General features: G+C 43.7%; 1 long non-coding RNA gene across 1 annotated transcript; it reads left to right on the forward strand.

The window, feature by feature from the left end:
• Positions 1-3,666: 3,666 nt before the first annotated feature.
• Positions 3,667-9,410, forward strand: LOC149126186 (uncharacterized). Its single transcript, XR_016235632.1, has 2 exons — positions 3,667-5,176; positions 8,943-9,410. It is a non-coding gene; the product is annotated as an uncharacterized LOC149126186 (long non-coding RNA).
• Positions 9,411-11,380: the final 1,970 nt, after the last annotated feature.

Consider the following 11,380-nt stretch of genomic DNA (forward strand, 5'->3'; position numbering starts at 1 on the left):
CAAAACGACTTGGGGTGCACAGTGACCATTCCAATAAAATATTATGAAAAGTTGCCTGGCTGTGCTTAAATGTTTGCATTAAATGAAACTAAGTTTTCACAAATTTTCCCCCCAGGTCAAATTAGGTTTTGGGTCCCATTAATTTTTTGAGATACAATTTTCATAGCAGACTCCAAGTTATGCTTCATAGATAAAATCACCAATATCTAGCACTCTTATATTAGTTCTCACAAGAGTAAAAGTTTGAGGCTAGCATTGTGGCTTAGTGAGTAAAACTGCTGCTTGCAATGCAAGCATCCCATACAATTCATGTTCTGGCTGCTCCATTTCCAATCCAGCTCCCTGCTAATGGCCTGAGAAAAACAGCAAAAGGTGGTCCAGGTGCTTGGGTCTCTGTTACTCATGTGGGAGACCTGGAAGATGCTCTGGGCTCCTGGCTTCTGCCTGGTCCAGCCCTGGCCATTGTGGTCATGTGTGGAGTGAACCAATGGATGCAAGACTCTCTCTCCATCTCTCCTTCTCTTCCTCTCACATTCTGATTTTAATTTAAAAAATAATGAAAGTTCTCTAGCTGAAAATTAGAGCTATTTGATGCTTCATACATTATGTAGAATTCAGAGTTGCAGGAAATAAAACTGCAGAATTTCATTTGACTAATAAAGAAGAATGATAATAAAATATTCTAAAGTGTAAGAGTAATCATTGGTTGGGTTGGATGAAATAGAGCTAAATATCTAATGTGGAAATTTATGCAAGCTCCCTATGAAATCTTTCACAGTAAATGTCAAAGGCAAGTACATGATTATCTCACAATGTTTCCTTGCGGTATATTCCTTTTTTTTTTATTTTGACAGGCAGAGTGGACAGTGAAAGAGAGAGACAGAGAGAAAGGTCTTCCTTTTGCTGTTGGTTCACCCTCCAATGGCCACCACGGCCAGTGAGCTGCGGCTGGCGCACCGTGCTGATCCGATGGCAGGAGCCAGGTGCTTCTCCTGGTCTCCCATGGGGTGCAGGGCCCCAAGACTTGGGCCATCCTCCACTGCACTCCACAGCAGAGAGCTGGCCTGGAAGAGGGGCAACCGGGACAGAATCTGGCGCCCCGACCGGGACTAGAACCCGGTGTGCCGGCCCCGCAAAGCGGAGGATTAGCCTAGTGAGCCTCAGTGCCGGCCTGCTTGCAGTGTATTCCTGTCAGAGAATGGTAACACCATTCCCAAGCCCATGCAAGTAGCAAGTTATCCTTTACACCATCCTTCATATCCATCTGTCACTCCCCATCTTCGTGGAGGAACGACACAGGACCCTGCACTGTTCTTTCGTCTGCTTGGCCTTCCCCGGGTTTGCTGCTGGTTCTTCCCGGGTTGGCTACCGACCCTTCCACCTCCGTGGAAGGGCGGTTCCCCCTGCCACATTCCCCACTTCCGCGGGGGAGCGGCACACCGCCGGCTGGCTCACTCGGGGGCTGCACAGGTGTTCCTCTTAGATGTTCCCCTTAGATATTCCTGGTGCATGCCATCTCTCTCCTCCTTTATAGTCCTCTTCCACCAATCCCAACTCTGCTACCCACACGCTGAGTACGCTGCTCTCCTCCAATCAGGAGCAGGTCCCACAGTTTATTGGTTGAACTGGAGGCAGCTGTGTAGAAGCTGTTTCCCTTCTCAGCACCATATTGTGGGAAAGCAGATGCATAGAATAAGTCTTAATTCCAGTAACTTAGTCTAGTCCGAGTTGCTCCCAGTTGCTCCCCACAGATCCCCCTTTCTTTTTATTTTTGGCGTTGATACGCGCCTGTCTTCGGTGCCCCGCGGCACACACTCTGCTCTGCTTGCTAGAGTTGCCCACAGGTGCTTACAAGTCCTATCAATCAGGCAAACCGAATCCGGGTCCTCTCTTCGCCATGTTGTGAGGAGGTTTTTAGGCGCTGATGCGTGCCTGTGTTCGGTGCCCTGCAGCGCATGCTCTGCTCTGCCTGCAGGTGCTTACAAGCCCTAGCAATCAGGCAAACCAAATCCAAGCCTTCTCATTGCCGTATTGTGGGGAGACTTATTGGTGTTGATAACGTGCCTGTCTTCGGTGACCTGCGGCACATAAGCTGCTAGCCGCCCGCAGGTGCTCATCGCCTCACTAATCAGGCAGACCGAATCCAAGCTCTCTCATTGCCATGTTGTGGGGAGGCCTTTCTATTTCTCTATTTCTCTATCTCCGGGCATTCCTATTTCTCCCATTTTACTTCTATCTTCCAGCATTCCTATTTCTCTCATTTTACTTCTAAACTTCTGTTTCTCTTATCCCTGCGGCTTCCCGGCGCCCGCCCCGAGGCTGCTTCTCGGCACCTCGCCCCGTGGCAGCTTCACAGCTCTGCGCAGCTTCCCGGCACCTCGCCCCGCTGGCGCCCGCCCCGAGGCTGCTTCTCGACACCTCGCCGCCCCGCGGGGGCTCCCCGGCTTTGCACTGCTTCAGCCCGTGCTTCTCTCATCTGCGTGGCTTCCCAGGGCCCGCCCTGCGGCGGGCTCCCGGCTCTGCGCTGCTCGGCTTCGCATGCACACTCCGCGGTCTCCACGCCCTTCGTGTCCGCACCATGGCCTCGCGCCAGCCCCGGGTTCCCTATCTATTAGTGCCCCGCACGCTCTCTCTGTGCGCGGCAGCCTCCGCGAGTCACACAGCGTAGCTTACGTCTCCACCACTAGCATTCAATCCAAGTTCCCCGGACTAACCTGGCGAATTCCAACCTGGCGGCCCACGTCTCTGCCTCTGGTTCCAGATCTTCGCCTCTTGCTCCCCGGAGTGACTTGAAGAATTCCAAGATGGCTTACGTCTCCGCCTCGGCCTGCACTCGCGGCTTCATCCTCCCTAACATTTTTCTCTACCCGGTATATTTCCCCAAGCTTTCCTCCAACAATACTCCTCCCTCATTTCTCCTGGCCTCTCCCCACAGTCCGCATCCGAGTCTGTTTATTCTAGCTTTCACTTTCGACCTTAGAGATTTCTCCCAGCTTCCCCCCGTAGTCCATATCCGAGTCTATGCCTAGGCTTTCAATAGCTTCTTCCGGCACCTTTTCCGTCCGGCTTTTCCCTAGGCTCTTTGCTAGTCTCTCTCTCCGGTATTTTCCCATTTCTTCCCGTTTCTTCCCTCCTAGGTTTCCTATCCGAGTCACGGCACCATTATGTCGCTCCCCGTCTTCGTGGAGGAACGACACAGGACCCTGCACTGTTCTTTCGTCTGCTCGGCCTTCCCCGGGTTTGCTGCTGGTTCTTCCCGGGTTGGCTACCGACCCTTCCACCTCCGTGGAAGGGCGGTTCCCCCTGCCACATTCCCCACTTCCGTGGGGGAGCGGCACACCACCGGCTGGCTCACTCGGGGGCTGCACAGGTGTTCCTCCTAGATGTTCCCCTTAGATATTCCTGGTGCATGCCGTCTCTCTCCTCCTTTATAGTCCTCTTCCACCAATCCCAACTCTGCTACCCACACGCCGAGTACGCTGCTCTCCTCCAATCAGGAGCAGGTCCCACAGTTTATTGGTTGAACTGGAGGCAGCTGTGTAGAAGCTGTTTCCCTTCTCAGCGCCATATTGTGGGAAAGCAGATGCATAGAATAAGTCTTAATTCCAGTAACTTAGTCTAGTCCGAGTTGCTCCCAGTTGCTCCCCACACCATCCCAATACCAAGTTATTATGTGTGATTTATTTAATGTTTCTGGAAAATCCACCATCTTATTTCTTTTCCCAACAGCACTATGTGAAGCTAGTCTTCCATTATTTTCCCCTTGGGTGCTGGAATGATTTCTTTAGGGGTCCATCTACACCATTTTAATCTCTCTCCAATCAAATGCTCTTTGAGGATAGCACAATCATCTTTACGAAACACAACCCTTACTCTACTGCCCTATTTGTACACACAAACTACACACACTCAGTCTCTCTCTCTGTCTCTCTCTCTCTTTCTCTCTCTCTCTCTCACACACACACACAATGATTTAGCAGCTTTTAACACAGTCAGAGTAAAGTCCTAACTTTTGCAATCCCAGCATGGTTCATTCCCAGCCGATCTCTGTTGTTTGTTCCTATATCCCACTGCCCCTAGCTTTATGCATTCCAGCTACATCAGCTTTCTTTCAAATCTTGTATATGATGGCAGTCCAAAAAGTTCATGGAAAATGAAATTAAGATATAAATTAAAATTTTGTCCAAAAATTTAAACCCATGCATTTTTCCCTCAGAATACACATTTTACATCAAATTGTTGAGGATCCCTGGAACATCAGTTTCCTTCCCTGTTGCCACAGAGTCTTCCCCCAGCTACACATCTCCTCAGTTGTGTAATGTCTAAAGATGTCTAATCATCTTTTTAATCTTAGCTTAAGAGTCACCCCCTCAGAGAAATCTTCTCCAACTCCCTTGACCAAATACACTTTCCACTACCGTCGAGGCTAGTCCGTGTCTTTCTCCTTCCCAGCAGGATCACAGGTATAATTTTCCTTTGTTTGTGTAGCTGTTTAATTATCACAGGTTTTAATCATGACTCAATATTGTGTATCCAGTCTTGGGTTATATCAATCAGTATTCAGTGTCAAATGAATGGCACTGGATTACCCAGGATGGGTCCATACTTCAAGAAAGGCTAAGTTTTATTAGGCTATGCAATGACTAAATTTAATAGAGAGCATATTTCCTGATAGTGATAAGGGCTTTAAAGGGAAAAAAAGAACAAGGTGTTTGGTTGGACAGGGACTGAGACACAGTGGAAATAAAGGGAAGTTGCCTCGATTGGCGGTTAAGGAAGACTGGGAGAAGACAGCGCTGGGACTGAATCCTGACAAAGAGAAGCAGTCAGTTTGTGAAGGATGCTCTGGATGGCAAAAATCAGCCAGGGCCATTTAGCATACTCTGCACAGCGCCAGAGGCAGCTGCCTTGGAAGAATCTGGCTTTTCCATGTGGATGGAGGTCGGCCGAGGATAGCATTTTTTCCCAGCTGAACCTAAGATGAGAAATGGTGAGGTTGGGTTAAGCTCTTTCTTCTTAAAAACCCTCAGATAATCTATGAATTGTCCAAAACCACAGGGCACTGCAGCTGCTTCTAAGCAAGGAGCTGACTCTCAGGGTTCCTCTGAGTACCCAGAGTCCTGATGAGCAGGGCCCTACTGACTTCTCCAGGGCCTGAAATAAGTTTCTAGTGAAGGTATGTAAGTTCACCCTCCCGTGCTCCTCCCACCTCTCCTACCAGATTGTTTTAAACATGTTTCTCTAGGCTGTTTTTTGAGAACTTACCTTCCTAGAACTATGCTATGTCAAAGAACTGGAAAAAGAGAATGCTACCCTGTGACCACTCTTTCTCAATACATTAGAAAAAAAACACATTCTAGTTCTTGTATATGAAAAAATTAGTATAATTATAAACCGTTTACTTGTAAGATAATAATTCTAATTATAAAATTTAATCTCATCATAATCTAATTATTTAGCTCACAGAAAGCTAAGAGAAAAGCATATGATGTGTGTCTGATATAGGGCTTCAAATCCTTTTATTCAACTTTAAACACATTTTAATTAAATTCATTGGAACCAAATAATTATTTCATTTATTCAGAAAAAATGTAAATTTTTGTCACAATTTTATCTGAGTAAATCAGAGAAGTTTTGCTCCATTACTTGTGGTCAGGTGTATTGGAGTTTGCATCAAGGATATATACTCAGAATGCATTCAGTCCTTTGTATTTCACTAATTATTTGATTAACAGCTAATTGTAATGCAAGCTCCATGGTATTAATTTTCCCATGTCTAGCAGAAGTTTTCAAATTAATGATTGAATGGCAGCTGGAGCTGTAGTTTCTATGTCAACTCACCACAAGGCTTAAGATTTTGAAATTCAGGAAGTATCACTATGTTCCTAAATCTGTATATATGAAATGCATGAAATCTGTGTAAGTTAATAAAATTTTTTTAAAAAAATTGAAATTCTTTTTCAAGGACAAGTGACTAACATTTTATTTTGAAGAAACTATCTTTGAAAAAATTTGAGGGAGGTGCCCATCTTCAAATGTCAAGCTAAATTTCACCATGAAAAGACAGATAAACCCATAAACTGATTATTTTATTTTGCTCTTTTTTGTCCCCGATGGATTTCATATATCCATGTCTTTTTTGTTACTGCTGATACTGCTTAATATTCTGGAAGAATCCCATATTGTACTCTCTCTATTGTGTGGAAAAACATCCTTCTACCTTCACAGGTTTGGCTGCTACTCAGTGCAGCCTGAATTAGAAGCAAATTTTGGTATGTTTGACAGTGAATATGAGACCTCAGTTGATCTTGAATTATGGACACCACAGAAGTGAGGATGCTAAATTGAAAGCAAAATAAGCTTAATGTAAAACATCCTTGTGCGACTTTTACACGAATTGGGAGATCTGTGGACGTGAATTAATTTTCCTTAACACAGATTTGCAAGGGTAATCAATCTATAACTGGCCAGTTAACTTCAGTTCAACTCATGAATATTTTCTTTCTGACAACCACCTTTTAAACAATTTTCCATGTCTCCTGCATATTCTAGAAAATGTTAAACTTTAGATCGTCAAATATCTCTTCCTTCTAATTATTCTAATTAGCCATGTGCACTATTTGGGTGAAGTGTACCTTGTGTTTCTTCAATTGGCAATAATGAATTGTCTAATGCCAAACAGTGAGAAATATGCTAAATTCTAGGGGAAGACTGGAAGTGTGTTAGAACAGTGTAACATCCCCATACAAGCCTTGCTTGTTGCCTGCAGAAGAAGCCATTTATTTCAGCAAAGCTATAGTTCAGTAAGCTTCACAGTTTACTGTGCCTAAGCATCACTTGGAGAGTTTGGTAAGTGCAGATGCCAGGGCCCCTACTCTTGCACTCCTGCATCAGAAGTCCTGAAATGGGGCCTGGGACTCTCATTCTTTATGAATGGGCTCCTGGAGAAGTGTCTGTGATCTGCAGAGTGGTGCTCCATTCATATGCTTGCTGGCAATGCTGCTACCTTCCCATTCCTCTGCCCCAACTCAGGAACAAGCTGCATATGCTTAGCAGGGGTGGTGATTTCAGGTGTGAAAAGCACAAGAGATCTGGGAGAACACAGAAGCTATTCTGGAATCAACATCATGCAAAATAGAAAGGTTATTTCAAGAGAGGAAATGTTCAAAGTGAAACACAGAAGCAATTGACTTCAGGGATTGCAGGAAGAGTGGAGTTTGGAAAGATCATCCGTTTTGTAGGCATTTTCTTTTACATTCCCAAATGTTAATGATTACAGAAAACTACTAATTTTAAATTAAAATGCTCTTGTTTTTTAGTTTCTAAATCATTCAGAATCTATGTTGTGGATAGACATGATCTAAAAGAAGGATGATAATTTTTTCAATATAGCACCATTGCACACCTGTCATATAAAATATGTCGTATACTATGCTTGTGCTTATATGTTATACATATTTCTTTTGACATTCTGTGATGACACTATGGTTGTCAGAATAAATACCGCAATCTGGCCTAAAAACACTTTAAAAAACAGTTCATGAATGAAACCATAGCAAATTACGAGACTTATTCGAAAGGGGTGTGTGCTGACTAAGCATTATTTCCAGGGCTACTTGCTTTATTTATTCAGTTATTACTGACTGGTTATGTGCCATGTGCCAAGTACTCAGCTGGAATCCAAGATCACGAGATTCTCATTTCCGAGGAGTGGAAAGAGAGAAGGTTCTTTGTGGGACTCCAGGGCTGGCAGATTCTCATAGGTATTCTCCTGCAAAGGCAGAAGGGAGGGAATCAACGTCACCAAATGCCTGTGGCCTGAGTTTCTGTACTGGGACAGTGGTGGGGGTGGCCAGTGAGTATGCTGTAGCTGTCAATGGGAAGGAAGTAACAGCAGAAGCATTTAAAGTACCTTTAAAGGAGGAATAAAGTAAAGCATGTGAGGATACTTTAAACAGTTTCTGGAAAATAGAATTAAAATAGAAGTTTATTTTGATGCAATTTTTAAAAAATTCATATGTAGTTTTTTCATAATATGTGTTTTTATGAAATTTTAAGACCTCCTGTATACACAAGCTTCCACTTTCTGCACTGCAATGTACATATATATATGCATGTATATAGGTAGAAGATAAATAGGTAAGTGTATATGCAATATACATTAAGAATTATTTATATTTATGTATCTATTCATTTGGGAGGCAGATAGAAAGAGAGAGAGAAACAGGCAAACAGACTGAATTTCCATCTGCTGGTTCACTTCCCAAAAGTCCATAGTGGCTGGGGCTGGGCCACAATGCTGGTCTCACTTTTTACTTCTGACAGATTCCTGGTGGACTCAACTTCCTATGACATAGTTGATTCTGCCAGTCAGATTTTCCTTATTTTGTGCCTGTCTAGGTCGTGTGAAATAGAGTTCTCTGTTGGGTTCCCTCTGTAGTGCTGTGGCGATGCTCTGAAAGCAGAGACTTGAAAAAATAGAATCAGATCCTTGTTAAAGAATAACATGGGGGGCGGACACCTTGGCTCACTTGGTTAATCCTCTGCCTGTGGCACCGGCATCCCATGTGAGCACTGGTTCTAGTCCTGGTTGCTCCTCTTCCAGTCCAGCTCTCTGCTGTGGCCCAGGAAGGCAGTGGAGGATGGTCAAGTGCTTGGGCCACTGCACCTGCATGGGAGACCAGGAGAAGCACCTGGCTCCTGGCTTCGGATTGGCGCAGCGCCGGCAGTACCGGCCATTTGGGGAGTGAACCAACGGAAGGAAGATCTTTCTCACTGTCTCTCTCTCTCTCTTTCACTGTCTATAACTCTACCTGTCAAATAAAAAAAAAGAATAACACGGGGGACCATTGTGGTGGCATAGTGGGTAAAGCTGCTGCCTTCAATGCCGGCATCCTGTATGGAAACTGGTTCAAGTTCTGGATGCTTTTCTTCCAATCCAGCTCCCTGTTAATGAACCTGGGAAAAGCAATGAAGAGTGGGCCAAGGGTTTGGGCTCCTGCATCTTTTTGCGAGACCCAGATGAAGCTCTTGGCTTTGGCCTGGCCCAGCACTAACTGTTGCTGTCATCTGGGGAGTGAACCAGAGGATGGAAGATCACTCCCTCTCTTTTCTCTCTCCCTCTCTCTAACTCTGATTTTCAAAATAAGTAAATCAATCTTGATGGACTCTCAGGAAATGAATGCCGAAGAATAACAGCAGTTTTCTGTGTTTGGGTGAGTCAAAGAGAAACCTGCTCAAAGGACAATTAGGCATCAAGCATTCTTACCAACATTTTGTCATTTTTCTTGAATAAATACTGTAGATTGTTGTACACCTTTGATTAATTTCCAAAGTTCTAAAATTGTTTATTCTGATATATTTTAGCCATTAGTCTCATTGCTTTTATGAATAAAAGTACTTTTGGTGGTCTTGATGTTGTCATTTGTAGCATTATACAGGAAATAAAAAATATGCCACCCTCAAATATGACTGTGGGAGACCAAAATTTGTCATCCCCACATACGTCTCTTTGGTGCAAGGATTACTTTGAACTGACTATTTAGAGAACCTGTAGACCCAGGAGAAGCTCTGAAAACAGAGTGGAGGTTATTCTTCTGTGAGGGAGATATCTCCATTTGTAAGGTGCTCTCCCTCTCTGTACCGACAAGGGAAAGATGGGTCTGTCACTGGAGGCTCTTGTCAGTGGAGAAGGACCCTGCTTAAAATGCAGAGTAAACCTAGTGCTTAGTTGGCACGCTGTTTGTGACGGCCTCCCCAGAATTAGCCGTCTACACACCCTTTTTCTGTTTTAATGGATGTTGATACTTAAGCTTGAATTTAAATCCACATAAACCTACCTCTTTGAGACTGAATCATCCCCTGAGTATCTTCCAAGTTGACCTTTGAAACAATGCAAGGGTTAAGGGAACCGATCTCCCGCCCAATCGCAAGTCCACATATAACTTTGGACTCCCTACAGTAGCAGCAGGATGTGGCTATGAAAATATGACAGTAACACGGTATGTATGCCTATTACTTTTATATAGTTATTATTTACTCCTGCATCTTTACATTTGATTTTGTTTCTCTCAAATGCAAATGATACTATGTAAGGTCTGTTAGTGCGTACATTTTGATAACTTCTAACTTTCATAATAGATTTGTGTATCTTATGAAAGAAAATGAGAAAATATTTTCTATATGGTTTTTGTATTCGTGATGTAATTTTTCCGAATATTTTCTATCTTTCTAGCTTATATGTTGCCTTTGCAATTTTTTTCTAATTGTTGCAAATCTATCCCCCCCCCCCAAAAAAAAAAAACAAAACATGTAAGTGGACCTTTGTAGTTTAAATCTGTGTTGCCCAAGGCTCAAAAGTGAAGCTGGCTGTGCCTTAAATGCAGATGCTAGAGACCTTCAGGTCCCAGTCTCCCAGCCTCCCTCGCTTAGCTTTCAGTTGCCTTGCCCTGCCTTTTCATAGCAGTAACGTTAACAAACTGAATTGGGGCAGAGGTACACGTGGCCCTACAATGTTCCATTCCCTGTACTTTGTGAAGTCATTTGGTTCTCCAGTGGATAATACCCTTATGACTAGTATTGTTGAGGTATTTCACTTGGGGAACTTCCAGGTCTGGGTAGAGGACTTCCAGGCCCCGGGCAGAAAGCACTGAACCTCAGTTGGCCATCATCAACGTACTGTGAAGAATGCAGCATTGCTGGCCACCTTGGAACTTGGACAAAAGGTGAACATGTAATCAGATCAAATAACCACTGTTACTCCAAACAGTCTCTTGTTGCCTGGCTGGAAGCCAACATACAAATGTCTCCTGATCCTCATCCCTCCTCTTCCTTGCAGCTTCCTTAAAAACCCCAGAGCACTCTAAATCCACAGGGTGGTAGTTCTGCAGCTGTGAGTCTGCTACTCCATAACCTTCAGGTGGATTAAACTTTCTCTTTCTTTTACCCTTATATCGTGTCCTTGATATTTTTATTTGGCACCAGGGACCGAAGCTTTGGGTAACAACTGTATATTAAACAAATATGTTAGTAATCATCTCTCTGTTTTTTCTTGTTGATAGGTCTTTTGTTACAAAGATCTGTCCTAATAAGAGCTCAGAAATGGTAGACAAAAAGTTGCTTCTTCCTCTCTCTCTTGAATAACGTGCTCATTTTCATTTCATTTCACCTGCTTTTCTTATTCCCCAAAACCATGTTTGTTGCTGTTTTGGTGAGTTTTACTCATTTAAGGTGTAACTAATTGGTGTTGGTTGACAAGCTGATTCCATTCTTTTATTTCTCTTATGTTGACATTGTTTCCTCTGTTTTGTTATATTTCCACAACACTCTCAGATTTCAATGTATATTTCTTTATCCTATTTTATGGAGTTTATACTTTCTT

This window comes from Oryctolagus cuniculus, chromosome 6 (genome assembly GCF_051225735.1).
Source record: "Oryctolagus cuniculus isolate XC-2025 breed Fujian yellow rabbit chromosome 6, ASM5122573v1, whole genome shotgun sequence".
Lineage (NCBI taxonomy): Eukaryota > Metazoa > Chordata > Mammalia > Lagomorpha > Leporidae > Oryctolagus > Oryctolagus cuniculus.